This window comes from Martes martes (genome assembly GCF_963455335.1).
Source record: "Martes martes genome assembly, chromosome: 10".
Classification (NCBI taxonomy): domain Eukaryota; kingdom Metazoa; phylum Chordata; class Mammalia; order Carnivora; family Mustelidae; genus Martes; species Martes martes.
In genome coordinates this window covers 100,237,125-100,263,003 of record NC_137898.1, presented here as the reverse complement: position 1 = coordinate 100,263,003, position 25,879 = coordinate 100,237,125, and the positions used below count along the sequence as shown (strand labels likewise).

At 55.4% G+C, this 25,879-nt stretch overlaps 1 long non-coding RNA gene across 1 annotated transcript; it reads right to left on the bottom strand.

Annotated features, from left to right (window-relative positions):
- Window positions 1-14,219: 14,219 nt before the first annotated feature.
- On the bottom strand, window positions 14,220-16,525 carry LOC308351796. Its single transcript, XR_013967606.1, has 3 exons — window positions 15,940-16,525; window positions 15,432-15,610; window positions 14,220-15,210 (listed from the first exon to the last, which is right to left on the bottom strand). It is a non-coding gene; the product is annotated as an uncharacterized lncRNA (long non-coding RNA).
- Between the last annotated feature and the right edge of the window lie 9,354 nt (window positions 16,526-25,879).

The following is a 25,879-nucleotide window of genomic DNA, read 5'->3' as shown; positions in this document are numbered from 1 at the left end:
CCTCTCCGAGGCCACGCTCCCTTCTGCCCTCGCCCCGGCTCCCCTGCCGGAACCAGAGCCAGCTCTCCCCAGACGGACAAGCCCGGGACAGACCCGAGCCTCCCGACCCCAGCTGGCCTCCCTGCGGCCCACCGCAGACGCAGCGGCCGATGGGAAGAAGGCTCGCACGCAGGGAGGCCGAAGCTGGACTTGGAGATTTCAACCTGGAATGAAGCTTTGAAAAGATCCAGGGTGGGGGAAGGGCCAGGTCCACAAAGGCCAAGGGCAGAACTGAGAGGCAGGCACTGAGGTTACTGAGCCGGGCAAGCTTGGCTGAGTCCGGAGCCGTGCTCCAGGACGAAGGGAGGCAGAGGAGGTGCTGAGGCCCCGGGAGATGCCGCGGGCCGGAGGAGGAAGCGTGGCGTGGGTGAGGCGGATGGTCCGCAGCCACAGGAGGCCCTGGGCATCCACGCGCTGGACTGAGTCAGCAACCCAAGCTGGAGGTGTGGAGAGGGCAATTGGGCCTGGGACAGGCCTCTTTAGAAGCAAGTGCAGGCAGGGGGCTGGGTAGGACAGAGACCAAGGCAGCTCCAGCAAGGAGGCCCCGTGAGAAGCTCAGGTGGTAGCGGGCCTGGCGTTCTTGCCCCGTTCCCAGAGAATGATGCCCAGGGCAGCTTTGATCCCTGCAGCGTGGCCCAGCATCATGGGGGCGGGCAGCCTCTGTCCAGGGAGTCAGCCCCTGTCTTCCTCTGCTGCCTCATTAAAATGGACCCTCCCTCCCCACCCCTTCCTTGTGCAACATCTTGAGCTCTCCTCTGCCCCCGGCTTCCCCACGACACCCCACCCTCACACCCCCTCTCCTATTCCAGCCCGCTGAGATCAACTGCTCTGCCTTTCTTTCTTCAGCCTGAGTCAGCAAGCAGGCAACCTGCCTCCTCCAGGCCTAGAAGGGCAATAATGGACGCCCTTTGAAGGCTTCTCCTTGACAGCCTGCTTCTTGTCCTGGCTGTGTGATCTGGAGCTTTCCACATCGCCTCTCTGTGCTTCATCACTGCACGGAAATGACAAAAGTTCTTGCCAGCCCCTATCTCTTCTAGAAATATTAGCAGAGCTGGGACCTCCTGCTTTCTAGACACCGAGCCAAGGAGGCTGCGGGGCAATTGAAGTTCAGAGAGGCTAAACTGATCACCCAGGATTGCACAGCTGAATCTAGACTCTGATCTGTTTGTCTCAGGCTGGACACACGAGAGCCTCGATAAACACTGGCTGATTGGCAGCAGTGAATGCTCTAACAGTGGCAAGACAGGAGAAACTCAGTGGGGTCACCTGGCTAAAACAGCCCAGGGTCCCCAAGGTCTGGGGCTTTAGTGATGCTCCCCCAGGACGGAAGATCACCCAAAGGAGGCTGAGCCTACTCCCAGAGTCTCTGATGACTGCCGTGCACCCAGCCTCGGCTGTCTCTCTGTCCCATTGGAAAAGCACAGCTGTGCAGATTGGCCACAAACACCAAAGATGGCAGGGATGGGTGGCGTATGGGGACACCCACAGCACTGCCTTCTGGGAGATTCCAGCCCTGCACACAGCCTCTGGGTCCTCATGCAGGGACAGGGAAGGGGAAGCCAGCTCAGCTCTTGCTTCCTTCTACAACACCCCAGCCGCCCAGAGCCTGGGTCAGAAGCCTAGGCTTAGGAGGTCCTGGGCTCTCTGGGCACCGAGTCAAGGCCTCATTCAGGGGAAAGTTGCCTCCACCGGGCTTGGGCCTCAGCTTTCTCCTCTTAATTGAGATAATGACCCAACTCTCAGGGCTGCTTTAGCTTGAAAGGGGCTTTGAGATGCTGGGATGAAAGGCGCAGGACTTGAGTACAAAGCCAGCGCAAACTGTCCGGGGAGTGGGAGGCCTGGCCCTGGGCCTTCTCCAGCCCCCGGTGCTGAGTCACTTCCTCCTTCTTGCTTGGATTTCGCCTCCGTAATCCGGAGACACTGAACTCTCCTCTCAGGACAGTTAGGGGGTGGGGCGGGGTGGGGTGGAGAGGTCTTTCCAGAGGGCGTATGCAGGACACAGGCCAGGCGTGAACCTCAACTCACCATTCCTGCCCACATACACACACCCCCTCCCTAGGAGGGGTGCTGGTCTGGATGCTGATGGGGAAGCGACCACGCATTTATAGCATTATGACTCTCTTCCCTTGCTTGGGGAGGGTGAGGCAGCTCAGGGATGGGCACCCTTTTGTTACACCTGAAGAAAGTAAGGAACAAAGAGGTAAGGAGGCTTCCCCAAGGTTTCCCAGCACATCTGAGGCGAGCACAGATCTGAAGCCTCTGGCCCCCCTGTGTCCTTCCCCCAGAGGGTGGCCAGACCCCGAGTTACTCATTCTTTTAAATATGAGGCTCTCCTCTGAGCTTCCTGGCCCCATGCTTTGGGTTACCAGCACCTACATGGGCTTTGCCTTCAAGGAATGTCTTCTCCTTAGGACGTGGAAGCATCACTAGATATTTCAGGATAAAAAAACAAAAATCCGAGGCTTGAGCAGGGGAGTGAGGTCTTCTGGAAGGTCTTCCAGAATGGAGAGGTGAGCCTTGCCAGGGGCAGGATTCTGGTGTTGGCCTCTGTCCATGGACTAGAATTGCGAAGTCCCCCAAGAAAGGCTCCTTCCGCAGGCCTTCAGTTCACCTCCATGAGACTGAGCGCCCCAAGCCAGGGGGCTTGGGTTCCCTTTACCTGGTGAACCTCAACCCGGCCCCCTCCCAAGAGGCTGGGTTTCCCATTCAGCACTCCCTCAGGGAGATAACATTAGCCAGACCCCACTCTGGGCCAGTCCTGTGCTACAGACAAACGCTCCCTGCCCGTAAAGAAGAAACACGAGTGGGCCACCAGAGCAAGAGAGGGAGGAACGGACAGGAGCTGGTAGGGAAGGCGTTGCAGGCATCGCGCTTTGGGGGCCGAGGAGGAGGAGGACTCAGTGAAAGCCCAGAAGGCTACTCACTGGCACGTTGGAACCAAGTGCTCCCCTTTTACTTGTTTAGGCATCACCCCCAGTTCAAGGCGGTGGCATCCCTTAAGCCAGCAGGACCTAGCTGAGCCCAGATGGCGCTCCAGGTGGTTCTCCCCCTGTGAACTTTCTCATCCCGGGACACCCAGAGAGTAGGAGTGATGATACCACTGTCAGACAGGGGGTAATGGGCTCACAGCCCAGAGTATCTATTTCCGGAGGACTGGTTACTCCCAGGACTTTGCAACCTTGCTTGTTAGGAAGCGATGGGAGGGGTTTGCATGGTGGGGAAGGAACTCTGGGAAAGGAAGGCAAGGGTGGTGAAGGCCCAGAACCACCAGCTGAGGGAGATTGTGCAAGGAATTTATGGGAGGGCTTTCCAGGTGGCTGGGGCTTGGGTCTGAGGCTAGGAGCTGCCTGCAGTGACCTCTCAGGTCTCCTGGGGCTGGGGCGGGTCTGGAGGCTGCAGGCGGCTCACGGGACCCAGAAGGAGTGAGTGAGAGGGGGAAACCCATAAAGGGTTTGTTTTTCCTATTTTTCTGGGCCTGGGGCTCGCTCCTCCTGGCACTGGTCCTTCCTGGGGCCCCAGCTTCAGCTTGTTAGTTTTAACTGGAACAATTTCCTTTGAACTCAGCTTGAATTAGCATCACCATGGCGATGGATCCGAGTTTTCAGGAGTCGACCTGGTCTTCACCCCTCAAGCAATTAGCTCCAAGGAGTAAAGCAGAAGGAGGAGGAGGAGGAGGAGGAGGAAGGAAGAAGATGAAAGGGGGAGGATGGGGGGGGGGAGACACCAGGAGGGAGGGGACTGAGGTAGAGGAGGAGGGAAAGGGTAGCGGAGTAAGGGAGCTGGGTGGGGGTGAGATGAGGAGGGGGCAGTGGGAAGCTGGAGGGAGAAGGAGATGAGGAAGTGTAGGAGGGTGTTCTCTGAGCCGCTGCCTCTACTTCTCAGCCCTTCTCAGAGGGCTAGGCCGCACCTGCCTGCTGGGAAGAAAGGGAACCAGCATCCACAACTTCCACACGTAGCCTGGGAAGCGAGGCACACTCTTCTCACTTTCTTAGGGGACAGCCAGCAGCTGAGCCCAGGGAGCAGTCACCCCCAGGCAGTAAGCCCAAATCCTGCAGGGACCAGGCCGGTCAGAGGCAGAACAGAGCCTCCTCCAAGGCTGAGAACTCAGGTGGGCTCACGGACCCCACACTTAATTGCCCTGTGACCTCCGTAAATGGCAATGGGGGACAGGGTCCAGTGGGAGGACCCGCCTGGCTCCGTGGTCTCTGTGAGGTCATTGCTGGCCTGCTTGTCTGCTCCCTGGCTGGTTTGGGAGCTTCGGGATGTTTTAGTCATTGGTGAGTTCCCAGATATGAGCACGAAGCCTGACACACATTCGGCAGGCAATAAGGGTTTTTGCAAAAAAAATAACAAGTGGATGAACTATTGTTTTCGTTTGTTTGTTTGTTTTTAATGAGTGATGAGAGTAAGGAAAGGGGCATAGCAAACCAGAATCCTCCAGAATTTGATGGATTGAGATTCTCTCTCTTGCCCCACCTCCTCCAAGAAGTCCTCAGGGACTTATCACTCCTCCTGCCACCTTCCCAAGCTCCTCGCCACCGCCGTCCCCCGCCCAGGCCCCTGAAATCAGCCCCATCACTCATTCATCTCCCCAGCTAGGTCGGGCTCCTCAAGGACAGGGACGTCTTCTCCAGCTCCTTTTGAAGAAAGAAAAACGTCTGTCTCTTCTCAAAAGGAGTCAGATGGGGGCGCCTGGGCGGCTCTGACGCTTGAGGCTCTGACTCTCCGTTTTGGCTCAGGTCCTGATCTCCGGGTATTGAGGTCCAGCCCCAAGTCAGCTCCCTGCTCAGTGCAGAGTCTGCTTAAGACTCTCTCTCCCTCTGCCCCTCCCATTCATGCTCGCTCGCTCTCCCTCTCCCTCTCTCAAATAAATAAATAAATCCTAAACATATTAAAAAGGAGTCAGATGGGAAATGTGCCCTGTGGAAGTCTGCGTGGGACCTTCTGAGCTGACCCTGAAGGAAAGACCCAGGTGTACATCTTGCGCTCAAGAGTGGCCTCTAGGGGATAATGACAACCTGGGCCCCCCTGGTTGGTCTTGAGGATGGACTGAGACAGGGCTGGTGAAGCCCCCAGCACGGCCCCCCGCCTGCAGGAGAGCTGAGCCAGCCTTGCCTGGTATCACCCGGCGTCCCTTTGAGTCTGGTTTCCCACGTGTAAAATGGAAGTAAAATCCTTCCCTGGCATCTTCTTGTCACCTACCCCCTGGCCCCACACAAAGGAGCAGCTTTCTTCTCGGCTGCCCTCTATCCAGCGCCATCCGCATGTCCGTCTGTCCCAAGAACTGCCCTTTTCTCCCTCTGTCCGCATTTTTTGGCCCTCAGCTCCCTTGACATTGTTCTGCTTCCTCTCCTAACCTCCCTCCCGGCCTTCTCTTCTCCCAAGTCCTGCCTCGGGCCTCTCTGGCTCTCCCCCCCTCCCCTTTCCTCCTCTGAGGCTCATTATAAAAAAGAAATCTTTCTAAATACGCCAAAAATGCACTCATCCCCCACGGACCCCAGTCTAGCACAAAGGGCTGGTTCTTTCCGGCTGCTTCATGCGGCCTCCGTCTTGCCCACTGCCTTTGAATCGTGGCCTCGTTCACATGACTGGAAGGGCTAACTGGGGATTTTCCCATGTGGCCGGGTGGGGAGGAGGCTGGGAGGGCCTGGAGTTGGTGGAAGGGGCTGGAGACAAGCCCGCTAGGATCTTCCCCAAGTCTGGTTTATCCTCCAGGGGAGAAAACAAACTGCTTGCTTGATATCATGAATGAGTCCTTGAAACCTGAAGAATTTCACTGGATTTGTGGGAAGGATTCAAGTTAGAAATCGGGGGCTGAGCCAGACCAGGATACCAGGTGGAGTGGGAGGTTTCAAGGACAGTGCCAAGTTGGCCTTTCCCCTGGCACAGGTTGGCAGTCCTTTGGCCTAGAGGCGGAGGAGGGGTTCCTCCCCACCCTTCACACCCACCCCCAGCACTCTCAGTCCACAGGAGCACTGAGCCAGAGGGCAAGCAGCCCCTCCCCTCCAAAGCCAGGATGACCTTGCTCTGGAAGAAAGAAAATTGACGCATTCAGGAATGGGAGAGGGAGACAGGGGCAGGGGAGGGGGTATCTGAGGCCTTCTCCCAGGGGCTCTGAGACAGGCCCTGGGCTGGCTCGTCCACTAGCCACTTCATGTCCAGGCTGGAGAAGGCATTCCCTGCCCTCATGTCCCCTGTGGATTTCTGAATTTCCCACTATCCTTCCAGCACTCTCCCTCGGCAACCTCCCCTCCCTTACCCACCCCACCCCACAGCAGCCGGGCTGCTGGAAGTCAATGGTGTTCCTGAGTTAATCAAAAACTCCTGTACTTTGACCTTGAATCCAGGCCATATTTCCTTTGTCCTGGGGCAATAGGGTCAGCCTGCTCTCCTCTGGCTTCAACAGCGGTGGCAAAGTAGAAGGCAGGGAGGAGAAGGGAACTAATGTTGAGCAAGGCCTCTCGCTCCTGCGTACGGGGCTGGGTACTCAGCAGATGCTGACCTCACAACCATCCTACTGGTGGGGAAGGGCAGCGAAATACAGACTCCAGTTTGCACTGAGAGACTGAGCAGCAGGGGCCCCTGGGTGGCTCAGTCGGTTAAGTCTCCGACTCTTGGTTTCCGCTCACGTCATGATCTCGGGGCCATGGAATCCAGCCCCCATCGGGCTCTGCGCTCAGAGGGGGTCTGCTCGAGGTTCTCCCTCTGCCTCTGCCCCTCCTCCTGCTTGCACGTGCTCTCTCTCCCTCTTTCTCTCAAATAAATAAACCTTTTTTTAAAAGAATTTATTTATTTGACAGAGAGAGAGACCACAAGAGAGGGAACACAAATGGGGGAGTGAGAGAGGGAGAAGCAGGCTTCTCGCTGAGCAGGGAACCCGATGCAGGACTCAATCCCAGAACCCTGAGATCATGACCTGAGCCAAAGGCGGATACTCAACGACTGAGCCACCCAGGTGCCCAAATAAATAGAATCTTTAAAGAAGAAAGAAAGAAAGAAAGAAAGAAAGAAAGAAAGAAAGAAAGAAAGAAAGAAAGAAAGAGAAAGAAAGCAAGCCAGCCTTTCTAAGGTGCAAAGCCTTACAGAAACTTGCCCCGGATCTCACGAATATGAAACGAAGGACGGAGAACACCTGGAGGTTTCCCGTGGAGTTCTGAGGGGGTTTCCAGCCATGATTAGGTTAGAAAGCCCTGTGATTGTCCATCAGATGTGGACAGGAAGCTGAGAGTGGCTGTGATGTGGGAGCTGGGAGAGAGGAGTGGGGTCTGTGCGCAGCCTGCACTTGTGGGCAGAGGGAGGGCCCCAAGGGGGATTGGGAAGGCCCACAAGGTTGGACATTTCTTCCAAGCTGGAGGCCACCAAGACGGCCCTGTGTACAGATGGGGGCCAAAGAGCACCCCAGGCCCAGGATCCCACACCAGGAGCTCTGGGGCATCTTGGTCCCGCTTGAGATCAGGAGTTTGGGACACACTGGTGGAAAGTTCACAGGTCTTGTTCCCATGGGGGTCAGGTAGGGCCTTAAAATGGGTGCCCAGCAAAGCAAGGGGCACTTGGGGAGCACAGCTCTGTCTCTTTTCCTTCCACACCTGCCCCCCACAAGCCTCCCACACCCTGTGCCTCCTGCCACTGCACCAAACGGGTCCCTCCTTCCCGCCTAGGCCCAGGAAACAAGTCAGGTCTTTCTGCTTCTTTCCACTTTCTCTTTCCCACTTCCCACTTACCGTCTCCCCCTTCCTCTGCCTGCTCTCCTCCCCCACCCCCATCTGCCCTAAAGAGCAAATTCCTGTCCTGACCGGGGAAGCTTTGCTGGAATCTGGGAGGCCTGATTTGGCTAACCCAGAAGAGGCAGCAACTGCAGATCCAAGAGGAGGCCTGAAGGAATGAAAGGGGCAGAAGGAGGGGTCAGCAATGGGGACAGATGTGGTCCTGGCTGGGGGAGGGGGAGGCTGGCGGGAGGAACCCACGTAGCTCCCGGAGAGATACAGGGTACAGGAACCAAAGACAACGCAGGTCGGGATAGGGCGTCCTCGGGTCCCCTGCCCTACAGAGAGGGCCCACGGTGGTGGTCGGGGGCTCTGGGGAGGCACTTCAGGCCCAGCTCAGCCCGCTGGGGTGTCTGGTGTAGGCTGCAGCGAAAAGCAAAAGCAGAGAAGAGGGGCCAGAGTCAAGGGAGGCTGGAGAGTCTGCAGAAGGCAGGCAGCGCTCAGGGGCTCACTCAGGCTGGCCGCTCACCTAGCTCTCCCCCAGCCCTGGCTGAAAACAATCCCAAGTCCCAGCAGCAGGGCTGGCTGGCCCCTTCCACCACAGGCCCACGTTAACCCTTTCACTACTGGGCAGCGACCTTTCTCTTCAGCCTGCTCCCCCCCACCCCACCGAACCCCTGCACAGTTTGCCCCGGGTTCTTAGCATCCCAGCACCTAGCAGCCGTCCTCTGCCTGCTCAGCCAGCTCCTGGAGCACTGACCCTTTCCCTGTCCCCAGTTTGCTCCACACGGGCCCTGCCTCTGGGACTCCCCAGAGCCTGGCTGTCCTGCCTCCCCAGATGGCCTGAGCACTGTGACCCAGGAGGGGAGGTAGCCTGGGCCTGGCCCAGGCAGCCCTAGAGACACAGGCTGAGAGGGTCCAGAGTGTCAGAGCAGAAGGGGCCCTGGCAGGCCACCCCCTTCCCCGTTCCCCCCGACCTTTGCAAGGAGACCGCCTAGGCCCCGGGGCACGGGGCACACAGGCGCTGAGGGCAGCTCAGGCTGACCAAAGAAGGAGGAGATCCACGGTGCCCAGAGCCAAAGAGGAGGGGAAGGGCAGCTTCTATCAGGGAAAGAGCGGAGGATGGGGGAGGACGGGGGCATTCCCAGGCCTGAGAAAGTACCTGGCTCATCCAGGGGAGGGCAGGCCTAGCCTGTTAGCTGCAAGGGCAGGTGTAGCCTGCCTCTGGCACTGGCTCGGGGTGGGTTTCTGTAGGAGGCTGGAAGTGAATCACACCTTCTGTGGCGCGGCACATCCGCGTGTGGGGGCATGAGTCAGCGTGTGTTGTCCTGCGTAGCTGCGGGTAGAGGCGGCACACACGTGTGGCGGGTCGCAGGGAGCCGGCCCCGTGTGTGTAAGCGGGCCTTGGCACCCTGAGAGGCTGGGCTTGGGAGTGCTCTGTGTCCTGTGTGCTTGTGCGACCCGACCCGCCACGCTGGGTCTACACGTGTGGGTGCGCACACCGGGAGCAGCAAAGGGCCATCCACCGGGAGCACCACTGCGTGCTCCAGTGTGCTCCGAATCCCAGAAATTCCAGTTCCTGCCTTTCCAGCTGTCCCAGCTACAGGCACAGATGTGCGTGCTGCTCTGCGGCAGCCATAAACAGACCTCCCAGGATTTTTCCAGAGGAAACAGAAATATTTTGGTGTCTGCTCTGGGCAGTAGGCTCAGGAGTGGGGATGGTGCTTGAGGATAGGGCTTCAAAACCAAGGGATCCGAAATCAAAGGAAAGCTGAAGAGCCAAGAGTATCCCCCAAAAGGCCAGCAGAGAGGGGTGGGCTCTGGTGGCCTCCAAGCTTTAAGTGAAGCCCCAGCTACCACCCAGGAGAGTGAAGTCCCTGCTGCCAGGGCCCCCACGGGCCCAGCCTGCCACTGCTCCACCTCTCCCGGCCCCTCCGTGTGTGACGGCGCGGAGTCCCTAGTGGGGCCCCGGGCGAGTGCGCCACTGCCGTCTGGAAGATCACAGGAGCGCACTCTGGACCCTCCACCACACAGGCTGCCCACCGAGGGAGACACCATCCGTGCACACGCACACGCCACCGCTGCCCTGCAGCCCGCATGCCCAACCACGCACGCTGTCACCACACACACACACACACACACACACGCCATCACCCCCCCAACACACACACAGTCATCACCACACACACACATGCCGTCACCACACATGGGCACACACGTCATCACCACACATACACACACACACATGCCATCACCACACACACACACACACACACACACCATCACCACACACACACACACACACACGCCATCACCCCCCCCACACACACAGACATCACCACACACACACATGCCGTCACCACACACACACACAGACACACACGCCATCACCCCCCCACACACACACACAGTCATCACCACACACACACATGCCGTCACCACACATGGGCACACACGTCATCACCACACATACACACACACACACACATGCCATCACCACACACGGACACACATGTCATCATCACACATACACATACATACATGCCATCACCACACACACACACGTCATCACCACACACACACACATACGCGTCATCACCACACACACACACACACCATCACCACACACACACACACACACGCCATCACCCCCCACACACACACAGACATCACCACACACACACATGCCGTCACCACACACACACACAGACACACACGCCATCACCCCCCCACACACACACACAGTCATCACCACACACACACATGCCGTCACCACACATGGGCACACACGTCATCACCACACATACACACACACACATGCCATCACCACACACGGACACACATGTCATCATCACACATACACATACATACATGCCATCACCACACACACACACACGTCATCACCACACACACACACACGCGCGCGTCATCACCACACACACACACACACCATCACCACACACACACACACATGCCGTCACCACACACACACACACACACACATCACCATACACACACACACGCCATCACCACACACAGACACACACACGTCATCACCACACATACACATACACTCCGTCACCACACACACACACCATCACCACACACACGCACATGCACAGTCACTACACACACACACATGCCATCACCACACATACACCATCACCACACACACACATGTGCGCCATCACCACACAAACACAACTGCCATCACCACACACACACCCACGCCATCACCACATATACACACACACACACTGTATGCCCATACTTCAGACACCGTCACACATACCACACAAACACTCCCGCCGCACACAGACTCAACAATATACTCGGGCCAAATGCACCGCCACCCCCACCACGCAGTGATTCCCACACACGCAGCCCCGACTCTTCCTCAGAAAACAAATACCAGGAAAAATTTCCCCCACTCCCATGCATGGTTCCAGACCTTTCCAAGCCAAGGAATAGGCATGATACTCTTCTCAGGCTCCTTGTCAAAGCAAACTATTTAAGAGTTTAAAAGAATTTGACTTGTTCCTGTCTGAAAATTACTTGGATTGGTTTAAATCCTCCATCCTCGGGGATGAAATTTCCCATTTAACTATGCCCCTTCCTCCTCCAGGGGACAGAAGCGGCTTTCTTCTCTCGGCCAGTGGCGGGGCGCCGGCCCGAGTGCTCTAGGCTCTGGGGTCAGAGAGATCCTGGCTCATTTTCCCAGCAGTTTCTCTGCGTCTGACCTGTGCTGGACAAGTGAAAGGCACAGAGCTGGAGGAATGATTTCTCTACCCCTGGGGGGCTGATAGCTCAGCTGCCAGAAGATGGGACTCCACTGTCTGAAAGCCACTGTGTCCTGGCCAGAAGGCAGATGAAAGTCTGGAGACGGGCTTTCTGGGCCGCATTTCCCTGCGCAGGCCTTGGGGGTGGGGTGAAGAATTCGGCCCCCCTCCCGTCCCGCGTCACCCTTGTCACTGTACTCACAGCGCTTACCCGAATTTACTTCGCTTATCCGAATCTCTGTCTGTACCTGGCTTCACCCTGTCATATAAGCTAAGTGAAGGCAAGTCCACTCCACTTAGAACAGGGTCTGGAGCTCTTTCAACAGTGGAAGAGGGTAGAAAGGGAGGGAGAGAGCCTCGTGTGCCGGGACGTGGGGACAAGGAAGGTCGCCTGGCAGGAGGAAGATGGGGCCGAGCTTTGAGGGCCAGGCAGAGGAAGGGGGACTCCGAGCACAGCCCTAAATGGGGAACCACTGGGTCTGCGAGCAGGGCATTGGTGTGAACAGACCAGTGGGCCCCTAGGCCAGCTACTAAAGTGCAAAACTCCTTTTGACTGTGGGGCGTTTGGGTTTTATAGGCAGCTCATGGGTAGGTAAGCTATATAGTAACAGAATTCAAGTCTATGACCTCTAGTGTTCGTTTACACCCAGACCTATTATGGCATTAGGGCTGGCATTATAGGGGGGCGGGCAGACAGAAACAGATCCTCAATAAACAAGACAAACTCAGATAATCTTCTCTCCTTAGCTTCATCCTGAGACACACAAACAAGAACCAGTCTTAGATGGAGGCAAGTTATGAGGCAAAGGTCTTATCTTGGAGAAAACACATTTATATGGGGCAGCTGCGTGGGCGCCTTTATCTAGAGCACGTGAGGGGTGCGGGAGCAACGTGCTCAGAAGGGAAGTGTCTTAGTCACTCACCCTGTCCTGGGAGCCCCTCCTGCCCCCCTTTCGAATATGGGCAAAGCCAGGGTCCAGGGCTCACTGCTGCTAGGGAACGGCTTGTTCAAGTTCAGGGCCAAAGAGGAGGTGGGAGCAGAAAGAGACGCTTTTGTGAGGCAGCTACCTGCCCACTTTCCCGAGGTAGGATGCTGGGGGGAGGTCTCCCTTTTTAAGTTTTGTCCCATTGGAGGGAGGCTTTATCTCAGCAAACACCACCCAAGAAGGCTTGGAGGTGCAGGTGGGCACTGCCCGGCATCTAGGCTCCTGTGTGGTGTGTGCTGAGCTCCCTGATGCTCCCTGACGGACCCGCCAGTCCTGCTGGAGCCATCTGAAGACTCCCAGCCTGGAGCAGGAAGCTCCAGGACCACTAGAGAGGCTGCAGGGGTGGGGAAGTGGGGGCAGAGCCCTGTGTTCCCGGGGACACCCTACTGGAGCACAGCATATCCCATGTCCCTTGGAGCCAGGTTGAATCAGATGCCGCGGGACTCCTGGAGGGAAGGGAAGAAGGGACTGGATCAGAGAGACAGAGTAGGGGTAGGGGGGACACGCTCTGGACTCTGAGAACCGGATGCCAGCCCCTCCTCTGCCATCAGCCTGCTCTGCTCCCCCCACCCCAGAGGTCACTCCCGCTCTCTGCTCCGCAGTCTCCTCATCTGTGAAACGGAGACAACTGTCACCAGTCTGCCTGCTTCAGAGGGAAGCCATGGGGATCAGATAAGGCGGGAGACAGGAGTCTGCTGCTCACCCAGAAAAGAGGCCACTCTGTCCTGCCTGTGGCAGGGGAAGGGGTAGCAGCAGGAGGGACTAGGAAGGCCCCACACTCTAATTAGGAGACTCTTGTTTCTCCCGACCGCTGGGCCTGAAGGCCAGCTCCACCTCCCCCCAGCTAGGTGACCTTGAACCAGACATCTCAGCTTGCTGGGCCTTAGGTGTCTAATCTTTAAAATGGGAGAGAAGGAGCTGACGTTAAGTGATCGTTAAGCTCCACACTTGCTCGCTAGTCCCTCCATCCCCAGACTCTAGGGTCTGAATTCTCCCTTCTCCCATATCTGAACTCTCAGCCAAAAGGAGGCTGGGGAAGGGGAGGTGGGATCTGGGCTCCCCATGAACTCTCGGCCCGCTGGCCGCTGAGCATGGCTGCCAATGGGCACAGAGCATGGGACTCACCAAGTGCCAGGTAGAGCAAAGGACCCAGAGAGAGCCTACAACTCCCTCTTATACAGTGGCAAGAGAAGGGGCCTGGGGGTGCCCTCAGGGGAGGCTCAGGTGTGACCCTGGCCCCTTGTCCTTTCTTCTGCACTGCCTTCCAGGTCATTCATACACCTGCTGCTGCACCAAACCTCTGGAGAGCCTCTACTACGTGCTGGGCGCCATTCCAGGGGGTGGGAATCCAGGAGCGTGTTCACAGCCCTGTGGGGGACGAGAGAGGTAAGCAGATGGTGCCCACCAGTGCGAGCAGTGCTGGGAGAGCGGCCCACCCTGGGTGCCGTGGGGCACGGAGGAGGACCTGCACCCAGCCGAGTGGGACAGCTCTCTCCTCCGACACAGCAGTCAGCCTGCAGAGATGATGGGAAATACAGAAATTGCTTCATGCCCCACAGCTTAGGGGGTGGTAAAGAAAAAATGCCCGAGAGAAAGGTTACCGGGTGGGATAATTAATGTTTTGCTAAGGAGGAAAATAGTGTGTTTCGCTCAGCATGCAAACACCTCAACTAATAAACCACTCAGAAAACAAGCGGAGCCCTGGGATTTTTCTCACAAAGACTTTTTTAAAAAGAAAAGAAAAGAAAAAGACAGTAGTCACGGATGTACCTCTTTTGTGGCTGAAAGAACGTTCCCCACCAGGTGTGGAAAGCGGGGCCCAGCCCTGGAAAGGGTCTCACTGCTGTTCCTCGCCGAGGGAAGGCCTCCTGCGGGTGAACCCCGCTCCCCGGCTCCTGACCCGGGCTGCCGTCGCACATCGAGGTGCTGGGTCTGTTTCGGAGGTGAGGGGAGTTTCTGGCGGAGTGTGTGAAGGAACAGAGATTTCGGATGCCTAAGGGTGTATCCAGCAGCTGCCACTTTCTGACATCTGCCTCTGAGCCCTCACCGGCAAGGTGGCATTGTCTACAGCTGACGCTCACAGTGGAACGGCCTGTTTCATAGGAAAAGGGAGAAGCGTTGTTCTTTTTCTACGAACTGTAAATATATATTCAGAATCTTTGGGCGACAAGGCAGGCTGAGATGAGCCACTTTGCCAAGGGAGGCCAGAGCCGGACAGGGGACGCCAATTCGTGCTAAGACAACCCACCAGAACCAGGGTGGTGTCTGTCGTCTTCCCCACAGGCCATTCCAGGACCGTCACCTCTCAGGGGGACAGCTGTAGCCTTAGGCTCCCCTCTGGAACTGGAGCCGGGCCCCAAGAGACAGAAGCTCAGGAGGGGTCCGCTTTGCATTGCCATCTCCAATGGTCGGGGCATTGGGGACCAATAAGGGAAAATCCGTAAGACGGGATTGTTGCTTTGGCCGCAAACTGACCTTGAACTCCCCCTTCCCTCCGTGACTACAACCAGATCAGGCCCAGAGTCGAGGCAGAGGACGAGTCCCCTGGGTGGGTGAGGCTGGGTGAGGACCAGAGACGCCTCAAGGTCCGTTTCCCTTCACTGGGACAAGGTCGGGCCTGGGTCTTGCCGACTAGCTGGAGCACGGGTGAGCTTCTCTGTGTGCCGGGGCAGATGCGGAGCCAGGAGTCCCTACCACACGGGCCTGTAGGGAGAGGATTCAGGGTTTGCCGCTGTGGCTGCCGCTGTGGCTGCCGCTGGCTGGGGCGGGAGGTGTTTGCGGCTCTGGCTCCAGGACCCGTGGTCAGCCTGAGGTCTTCCTCCACCAGTCCCCTTGGCTGTCAGAGACTGTCGCGGGCGGCTGCTGCTCTCCCTTCTCCGCACCTGAGGTATGAGTGTCCCTCTCATGTGGGTTCACATTCCTACCTGAACACGGTCTTTGGCTGGTCGGCTCTCTTCCCCTATAGACCCCACAGGTCAGGGTCAAGGGTCTCCTCCACATTCCCTCCAGTGGGCAGAGAGTGTCCCCCAAGTCACTGTGGATCCGGATAAGAGTCCCAGCTTTGTCCGATACTATCCAGTCTTGACAACTTCGTTAATTTTTCCTCAACAATAAAGAAACAAATATTTATTCCATAGATTTATTATCTATTATTTACCATCCCACCCCCCTCCCTTAGAAAGGGTCATAACCTTGGCAACGCATCTCCCCCCCTCCCTCCAGCTGAGGGGGTTCTGTAGGCACCGAGCTGCCTCACCCAGTGAGGGCTTCCCGCCTGATGGGGGCTCTGGGCCCTGCACCCCAGCGCCCACCACTACAGCCTCCCACCTCTCTCCTCCCACCCCAAGCCGAATGCCAGTTTCCAAGAGGGAGCTGACTTCCCCTATAGCAGGGAACGAGGAGTCTGCATTCCTATTTGGGCCCAGTTCTTACTTACAGAACCCCCCTCCCTATCCCCCACCTTTTTTTTAAATGGTGGGGAGGGCAGAGGGTGTGAGAGAGAGAGAGCATCTCAAGCAGACTCCAGGCTGAGCGCAGAGCCCAAGACGGTCTTCATTGCCGTTATTTCTTCTGGGGCCTCCGCAAGCCCACCCCTTCCTGTGGCGGGCCGTGCGTCATTCTGTGAGGCGAGGAGAATGGATCCCCGTAGCCTTCGCACACCCCTCGCCCAGGCAGCCTGGAACACTCGGGTCCCGGCCTGGTGACAAAGCCTCTAATTACCAGATCGGAAGTGGGTTTGGTGTGCTGGCAGCGGGCCCTGAGCCCCTGGACGCTGTCCTTGGAGGGGGCTTTGGACTCGGGCCTGGCTTTCTCAAGAGGCTGAAGAACAGGAGTGGGTGTGCCCGGAAAGGAGACGGCAGATGGGGTGCCCCGGGGTGCTTCCCGTGAGCGCCTTGTGTGTTGCTGAGCCGTGTCCTGCCGGTGAAGCCGGTGGCCCTACTGGCCCACACTCCCCCCACCCCCCGACCCTCAGGAGGTCTCTGGCCACATTCATCCACCATCAGCCTCCCTCCCCGGGAGAGAGACGTGCCCCAGAAGCACCCTTTAAATCAGCAGGCTGTCTGCCCCCGCTCCGTGACTGTCTGGCCCTCCGAAGACATGAATCATCCTTCCTTCCCCGAGCCCGGCGTCATTTCTGGGTGTTTCGGAAGCCTGGCTGTCCTGCCTTTCCTTTCGACTCATTGCCCCGGACTGCTCCTCTAGGCCATTTCGCCCCATTTAATTCCTGCTTTTTTCTCTCCTCACCCTCTTTCTCACTAACCCTTTTTGGTGGGAGGGAGCGAAGGAGGCCCTCCGAGGAAACCGAACTTGCAACACCAGTGCCCTCTACGGCCGGGGAGCTCGCGCAAGGTTCGGAACCGGTGCTCCACTAAGGGTCCAGACCACTGAGTTGTGCCCCTGCGGAGGCTGGCCCGTGAGGCTCCCAGGTGACTTGGAAGCGCTCACGTCTTGGAGTGGGCCTCACCCTCCCATTTGCCTGAGGGGCCGTCACAGAGGAACGGGAGGCTGAATTCTGGCAAGACCCTTCTCACCACTCACCTGAGAACTGGCGAGAATGGCGCTTCTTTTCTTGGGCCCCACGTCGGAACTGCTGAGACGGAAGTCCGGCAGGAGCCCCCCCGCACCGCCTCTGCAATTTAATGGGCCTTCCAGGTCATTCTGAGGTCCCTGAAAGAAGAGCACACGGGAGTCCCTCCAGCCCACGCTTTTCTCCTTCGGGCCACCTACAGGCGAGCCTGGGGGCCTTGACCCTTCCTGAGAGCCAAGCAGCCTCCAGCACCACTGCCAAGGGGTCTTACAGAGCGGAGGTGGGTGTGGCCTCCCTGCAGAGTGTCCTGGTTGTGGGTGGTGAGGCACGAGTCCAGAAGGATTCCAGAGGAAGGTTCTGGAATGAAGACCATGATTCCTAGGGACCACGAGACCAGGGCTGTTCCACACACCCCAAGGCAAAGGAGTCCTGCTCCCACTGTATGCGATGCCATCTGTCCCAGAGTAGACCTCCTATAGCTGCTTCCTGTCCCAGGGGAAAAACCCAAAGCCCGGGGTGGAGGGTGGGGGGGGGCATAAAAAGAACCGAAGTTAGTAACTTGCTCAAGGGGGTCTCGGCAAATTAGTGGCTGAACCAGACTCAGGCAGAAGGGAATGGATCTGAAAGAAATCCCAGCCTCTGGGGTTATAAGAATTCATCAATCCATTTAGTCATTCAACAAACAGCACCTTCAGACTGCCATACACAGCCCCGTGCTGACCTACGCAAAGCCTGTGTGGCAGGGTGACAGTTCCCATCGTTCTGATGAAAGGACTACACGTCCAAAGGTGCCCTCGCCCTCCCAAGATCAACAGCAAGTAACCAGGTCAGGATTTGAAGCTCAGGGGCCAGCTCTAAGCCCAGAGTTTGACCCACAGCTTATTTCTTCCATGAAATAATTCTAATGGCCAATGCCAGCTTTTCTTCTCACCCTTGAGAAAGCCCATGAACAGTGATATGTCCCCAGTGGCACCCCCACCTCCTTCCAGGGACACAAGCCAGCTCGGCTCCCAGCGCCAGGACCGGCGAGAATGTGCAGAAAGGGCAGAGGAGAATCGAGCAGAGGGAGGGCTTTGGCTGTGCCCTTACACTTGGCTAGACTCGAGCCTGCCTAAGACCTCCACCCCACTCTCTGAGCCTGGACTGCCTCCCCACCCCCAGTTCAGAGGCCTTGGGCAGGGCCCCACCATTAGTTCCAGACACCACGTCTCCTCTATTTATGGGTTTTTTTCTTTGCTTCTGTGGTTCTCCCTGGATGAATGCCCCCTTTCCCTGGATTTACAGCATCCTCCTGCGGTGGGGCTGATGTCACTTTAATGAGAATTACAGCTGCCTTCGACTGTGACTGCCACATTCCAATTTACTGCCTGGCCTCCAGGAGCCCAGCAGGACTTCTCCAGGGGCAGCAGCAGCGGGAGGGGTGACCTCGCTCCCTGGCCTGGGATGGCGATGGAGGCCCGGGACACTGAGATCTCTTCCTTGGGCCTGCAGCCCGCCAGCCCCAGCTCTGAACTAGGGCTCCCCGGCTCCTTGGTGGACCCTGAGCCCCAGGGAATGGTCGGAATTGGGACCACAGGGAGGGATAGGGGCCTGGTTTGGGAAAAGAGATTTCTCAGCAATCCAGACCCCTTCTCCCCACACCCACCCCCGTGAGAACCAGAGTGCTGAACTGGAGAACCGGAGGGCAGAAGAAGGTGGAGGCCTTCACAGAAAGCCTGTTGTTAGCTAGTTGAATCCAGATGTGGACTGCGGGGAGTGGGGGGAGGAGGAGGAAGAGGGAGGGGGTGCTGGAGGCAGGCCTGAGGGAGGAGGGGGAGGAGGAGGGGAACTGGGAAAGCAGAACTCCTAGCAGGAGTGTCTGGGATGCCCTGGAATTAATTCTGGCTTTTAATGCCTCTGATTAGGGGTCTACAAGCGTCACCCCAAATTGGCGTCCGATGTCCCTAGTTAATCAATATGGGACAATGTTGCCAGCTGCTCGAGGCCCTGCAGAAGAACTGCTTCCACTGGTATGTCCTAATCTTTATCAGGTCCCTGTTACGGTGCTGCCGAGAGCTCCCGCTCTGTGGACTTTTCCCTCTGCCCTGCACCTCTGCCGATGGCCCAGCTGTGGAGGTGAATGCCCGGCCCTGAGCAGGAGGCAGGGGTGTGGGCTGCGAGCCCAGGGCCCTGAGTGCAGTACTTTTAATTCTCACATCAACCTGATGATATAGGAATTATTACACCCATTTTCCTGATGAAGAACTGAGGCTCTAAGTCTTAGCCGTTGGTCACTTATCCAAGACCACACAGCTCAAAAGTGGCAGAGCCACGGTTTAAACTTGGGGCTGCTTCTACTGTCCCTGCTGTGCTATGCATTTTGGGGCTATGGCATTTGCCAACCATTAAGCAAGCCAGAAATCTGGGAAAGGCTGACCAATACCATCAACCATCCAGAGACCCCCAATTCCTAGAAATCTGAAGTCAGCTCCAAGTTGTCCCAGAGTCATGCCAGAGATAAGCTCCCAGGGGCAAGCCCTTGGCCTTGTGGTGTGTGTGTAATGCCCCCACCAGCTTAACCCACCCTCATGCTCTTCTGGGAGGTGGGAGTCATCTCCCCAGCAGGGAGACCAGTGCTGTCCTGGAGGGCACAGGAGAGGAAGGGCCTGTCCCTGCCCTATGCCACCTCCCTGTGGCATCAGCCTTTGCAGGATCAGGAAGTCCACGATCAGGTCCAAAGTCACAGCTGAGAGAGGGATCCAAAGGCTGTGGCAGTATGGGGCAAGAGGCCGTGGCTAGGGCGGGGCCCCAGGGAGGTGTGAGTGCAGAAGGCCCCGAGAGCAGGAGCAGGTGCACAGACTTTGGAATCAAATGGCCTGAGGTTTAGCCCTGTTCTGCCACACGAGCTGTGTGACCTTGGGCAGAACATTGTCTCTCACTGTGCCCCTCTGCAGTGGGTAAGTCCTAGTTCCCATCTCCCGGAGTGCAAGTGGGTATTAAGGAGGATAAAGATAAAGGATGTGGGCCAGTGTCTGCCATGTGGGTGCTCCAAAGATGTTAGCTGGGGCGCCTGGGTGGCTCAGTCATTAAGTGTCTGTCTTTGGCTCATGTCACGGTCCTGATCAGGGTCCTGGGATCGAGCCCCGAGTCGGGCTCCCTGCTCCGTGGGAAGCCTGCTTCCCCCTCTCCCACTCCCCCGGCTTGCGTTCCCTCTCTCACAGTCTCTCTCTGTCAAATAAATACATAAAATCTTTAAAAAAAAAAAAAAAGATGTTGGCTCTTACGGGTCTAGATCCCATTTCTCCTGTCACTGCCAAAGCCAGCCCCAGTCCTTATGCTTGCTTGGGAAAGAAAGGTCCTTTTGGATGAAACCATTCCGTTTCTCTAGGACTCCCCAAACCTCTCATTCCAAGGACCCAAGGGACCATAGAGGTATTAATTAGCAAAGCCTCAGGACAGGCCCGGGCGGCGAGGGAGTCTTGTTGACGTTAATTGGTACTATCAGATCTTTGCCCAGCGAGGACGGAGCGGTGCAGGCTGAGACAGGGTCTCCGCCGTTGGGGTTCGCAATCTGCTCGAGACTGCACCCCTGGTGCCACGGCTGTGGTGGGTGGAGAGGACGGGCAGCTCCTCCCTCCCTCTTCCTCACAGGGCCAAGCAGGGGAAGGGCGAGGGGAACGAAGGAAGAGGGAGGGTTGGGACCATGTTCCCAGGCCAACCAACAGTCTCTGAGTGCAGCCATGGTGCAGGGACTTCACACACACCAGTGCCAAGGGCTATGAAAGATGCCAGGCTCTAGCAATGGCTTTGGACTTGTTTAATGAGCCCAGGAAGCCTATTTAAAATGCCCAGTCCCAGGCAATGCCCTCAGTGGCTGAGCTGCAAGGGTCTGTATTTTTAACAAGCACCCACGGGATTCTAATGAGGCTGGTCCATAGGACCACGCTTGAAAGAACAATCGTCTGCTGTCTATGTGTCCAGTATTAGTGCAAAGCCAAGCACACAGTAGGAAGCAGTAAATGCTGGCTGATGGAATGAATGAACGAACGACGGAGGGAGCCAAACAGATAGAGACTATGAATTGCTCTGTAGGGCCTAAGCCAAAAGTCTGACTTCCCCTAAGAATTCCCTCCCTCAGGGAAGAGGTGCGTCCTGCGTCTCCGGTTATCATTCCCTTCTGTGGGTGGGACCAGCATTTTCCTACTCGAGTTGCAAGTTGCCAAATTCAAAGAAAAGTTCTAGAACATGCAGAAGAAACCCCACTGAGTCTCTTTTCCCCCCTCAAATCTAACCAGATACGTCAGGGATCCCCGAGGATTCTAGTTGCAGAAAGATACACGCAAAGGTTTGCCTCTAATTTCCAGAATTCTGGACCCCAAAGTTATCCGCAGTTAAGGATCCCTGCTGGGGTGTCCTCTGATCTGTGAGTCATTGCTAACAGCCGGGAGCTGGACAAAGAGGAGGGGAGGACCAGAAGGAGGGCCTGGGCAGAAGCGGGGAGCGGCAAGCGGCAAGGGCTCTGCCCCGGGAAGCCAGGGTTTGGCTTGGGTTTCGTGGCTCCCTCGCCCTTCTCCAGGAGAGCTCAGGGGCACTCAGGGGCAGCGGGTTGGAGCTGGAGTTCTGAGGGACAAGAGAGAGACAGGAAGCAGCTGAGGTGACCCAAGAGTGTTACAAGGCGACACCCCACACTTGCTCCAGGACCACAGGACAGGGAAGGCAGCAAAGTAAGGGGAGAGGAAAGGTTCTACTGGACTCCACTGGGGGCAGACACTGGGCTAATGGTGCCCTGCATCACATTTCAACCCTATTAGAACCCACTACTGTAGGAATGAATATCCCCGTTTTATACAGAAGGGAATAGACTCTGCATGTGGGCAGGGCTGTCTCTGGCCCAGTTTCACACAAGTAGACGGAAGGTCTGAGATTTTAAATTCAGACCCAACAAACACCAAAGCTGGAATCCCTCCTTAATCTAGGGTCCTGGAACAGACTCGAACTGCAAACCCCCTGGCCGCCAGAGGGACAATTCCTGCTCTCTGTCCTCTTCTGACACCACCACAAGCCCTTCCCCACATCCCCTGCAGTATTTGCAAGAAGTGATAGGGAAGTTCCGAATGGGCTGTGAGCACCAGCTCCCTCACCCTCTGCCGTCACCCTGATGACCTTGACCTGGACCCCCCACCCACACTTCATCCCGGTTCTTGGGTTTACAAGCTGCTCTGGTCTTCTTTGACTGTTCAAGGTCACTGGGGCAACCACAAACACAGAGAGGGGCCTTTCAGGTCTCCAGTTTCCAGGAGGCAGCAAAAAAAAAAAAAAATATATATATATATATATGTGTGTGTGTATATATATATATTTAAATGAAGAGCTGTGTAGTTGATATAGGCACAGGGACCTTTAGGAGGGACAGGAGGCGGAGCCTGAAGCCCAAGACCTTGGAGTTAGACTTGGGTTCTAAGTCTAGCCCCGCTCCTTTCTGGCGTGACACTGGGCAAGTGTATTCACTTCTCTGAGTTTCGATTTCCTCCCCTACTAAATGATGAATAATAATTGTCTCCCAGAGGTATTAGAAGCATGAAGAAGATGAACCCAAAGACCCCAGGCTCCCAGAAAGCAACCTGGGCACACACGCAGCTTCTCACTGTTTCGTTTTTAATCAGTAGGGTATTGGGGGAGGTACTTTGAAATTTCAAACAGGAAACAAACATAAAGAAAGATAATTTTTTAAAGCTGGGGTTGATCGGGCACTCTTAAGATCTGTCAAATGGAAACCATAATAGTATCTACCTCAGGGGCACCTGGGTGGCTCGGTGAGTCAAGCCTCTGCCTTCGGCTCAGGGCATGATCTCAGGGTCCGCATCAGGCTCTCTGCTCAGCAGGAGGCCTGCTTCCCCCTCCTCCTCTGCTGTCTCTCTGCCTATGTGTGATCTCTTTCTCTGTCAAATAAATAAATAAAATCTTTAAGAAGAAAATAGTACCTACCTCAGGGGGTTGTTTAGGATTTGATGAGAATTCACGAAAAGCCCATGACATTCTCTAATGGAATATTAGCGTTTGTAAATGATTCCTATTACTGATCACAGTCTCTGGGTTTGCACAGGAACACCATACATAGGCGAGAAAAACTGTCCACACCGAGAACAAAGTGGAAAGCTTAAGTTCAAGGAGATTTGTGTTGTGCATCGGAAAGAACTTTCTAGTTGCAACTTGCATGTAATTAAGTCCTCTCTGGACATTCTGGGGTCCTTTCCCTTCACAGACACTAAAAGAAAGATGGAACACTCGGTCTCTGGGGCATCTAGATAGGGCGCCGGCAGGAGGCAGGGCTTAAAGCTCATGTCTGGGGCATCAACCTTGGCAAAAAAGCATTGCTCTTACTCATATTATATCGATGCATATACGAATCATATTCTGATCTCCTTCTAAATCTTTTCTGCAGGATCGTAGAGTAGAATGCTAATAACAAATGACTAGAGTGAGCTATCAACTGTTTATGCCATGGCATGTTCTAGAACTATTAGAAAAAACATGTGAACCAAGTCGATATATGGAGATCCATGGATGAAATAATGCTGAGAAAAACAGAATAGGAGATAGCATGAAGTGCTAATTTATAAAAGCCACAAAGCTCAGAAGGGCATTTGGAATAAATACCGATCAGGTTTTGGTTTTTTTTTTTTTTTTCGATCAGGCTTTATTTTCTCCCCAGTAGCCCAAGGCCATTATAGGCATCTTAAATATATGTATCTGTAATGGGATGATAGGTGAGTTTAGGGTAGTGGAAATACTCTAATGTTGTAATGGTGGATACACGTCATTATACCTTTGTCAGAACCCACAGAGTGGGGGTGCCTGGGTGGCTCAGTGGGTTAAAGCCTCTGCCTTCGGCTCAGGTCATGATCCCAGGGGCCTTGGATCGAGCCCCGCGTCGGGCTCTCTGCTCAGCGGGGAGCCTGCTTCCCTCTCTCTCTCTGCCTGCCTCTCTGCCTACTTGTGATCTCTCTGTCAAATAAATAAATAAAGTCTTTAAAAAAAAAAAAAAAAGAACCCACAGAGTGTACCACTCTGTGGTACACAGAGTGTACCAATGCATAAACCCTAGTATGAACTACAGGTGGGCTATAATGACGTGTCCGTGCAGGCGCATGATTGCCTCTAGGGTGAGAGATGTTGATAATGCGGGGAGCTGTGTGTGTACTGGAGCAAAGAGTAAACGGGGGTGTTCTGGTTTTCTTTTTTTAAGTGGGTTCCACTCCCGAATGGGGCCCAACACAGGGCCTTGAACTCTCGACTGTGAGATCAGGACCTCAGCAGATGTTGTGGCTGGGTGGCTCAGTCAGTTAAAGCGTCCAACTCTTGATCTTTGCTCAGGTCTCAGTCTCACGCTTGTGAGTTCGAGCCCCTTGGTGGGCTCCATATTGGGCACACGAAGGTTACTTAAAAAAAAAAAAAAGATCCAAGCTGAGATCAAGAGTCAGATGCTTAACCCACTGAGCCACCCAGGTGCTCCCAAGAGAGTGCTCAATTTTCTACACGATTTTGTTGTGAACTTAAAATTGCCTCAGAGAACAAAATCGATTAAAACAATGTAAAGCTCTGTTGGGATCTAAATTGATAATGTATATATTATCATACTGTTTTCCCTTCAATAAACAAGGGATCTTTCCATTTGCTCAGAAACGTAAACCTAAATCTTAGAAAAAAGAAATCATCAGAGTGATGGTGGTTCTGAGTTTCTGGTTTGGAGAAGGGAGAGAGGGCACCCCCTTTTCCATGAGATAAGGAAGAGATGTGATCCCCACTCTTGGCCCCCACTGGGACCTGACCCTCCCTCTCTGGGTAAACCTAGGCCTTTCCTAGGCCATCCTGTCAAAGCCCCAATGATACCGTCAGCCAGATGGGAGCCAGAGCACGCAGACATGCAGTAGGGACCCAGCAGCAACTTCAACAGACAAAGCCAATGGCTCTGGTCCGAAACAGCCCCCCTCCAGGCCCAACCTGCTCACAGCCAGCTTCCTAATGAGCAGACATGACTTCTCGTCCCAGCCATAATGTGTTCATAAACTTTGTAAGAGCAGTAAGAAGCTGGGCTAAAAATCAAACCAATTTTTTTTCAGTAATAAATTTTCCTCAGGGCTTTGCATAAAGGAAACAACATTGAGCCATGAAAAATATAATAAATAGAAATCACACAACTCTGCCCGGCCCCCTCCTCTTGCTGCAAGCATACTAAGATCTCTGTTGGAGCTGAGGGTATGGTTCCCCAGAGCAGAGGCAAGGCCCCTCTTCTTCAAGGTCTCTAAGTACACACCCTTGTGATAGAATCAACGGGTGTGAGGAGACAGGATGCCCTCAGGGACACACATAAGTGCCTGCTGTGATCTGGAGTATACTCTGTACTTCTTGTGGTTTTCCAGAGGTGGGGAACATTACCGGCATGTGCAAATGGCCTGAGGTCTTCTGTTTTCATGAGGAGGCCCAGCCTGTTACCTGGAGGGCCTCATTCTCCACAGACCACACACCACTAAGACTGTTGAGGGCAGGGACCTGTGCTCCGGATTCTCTGCCCCACAGCAGAGTGCCAGGTACACGGGGCTATAGAAGACCTTATTTTTTAGCATCCTCTGTGTACCAGGCTCAGGAGCTCGAGGTGGTTACAAAGATGGGCCAGATCCAGTATAACCCGTCCCCAGCAATGAAATGGAAACCCCATGTGGGGTCAGAGAAGGAGGCTAGGCGAGGCTCCAGAACGCTAGACTTCTAATCTGAGCAGCGCCCCTAATAGCTGGCCTCAGTTCTTTTGTGTCTTTGGTTCAAGTACAGATACTGTGAAATCATTTCAACAAAAGGCAGAGGTTGCAG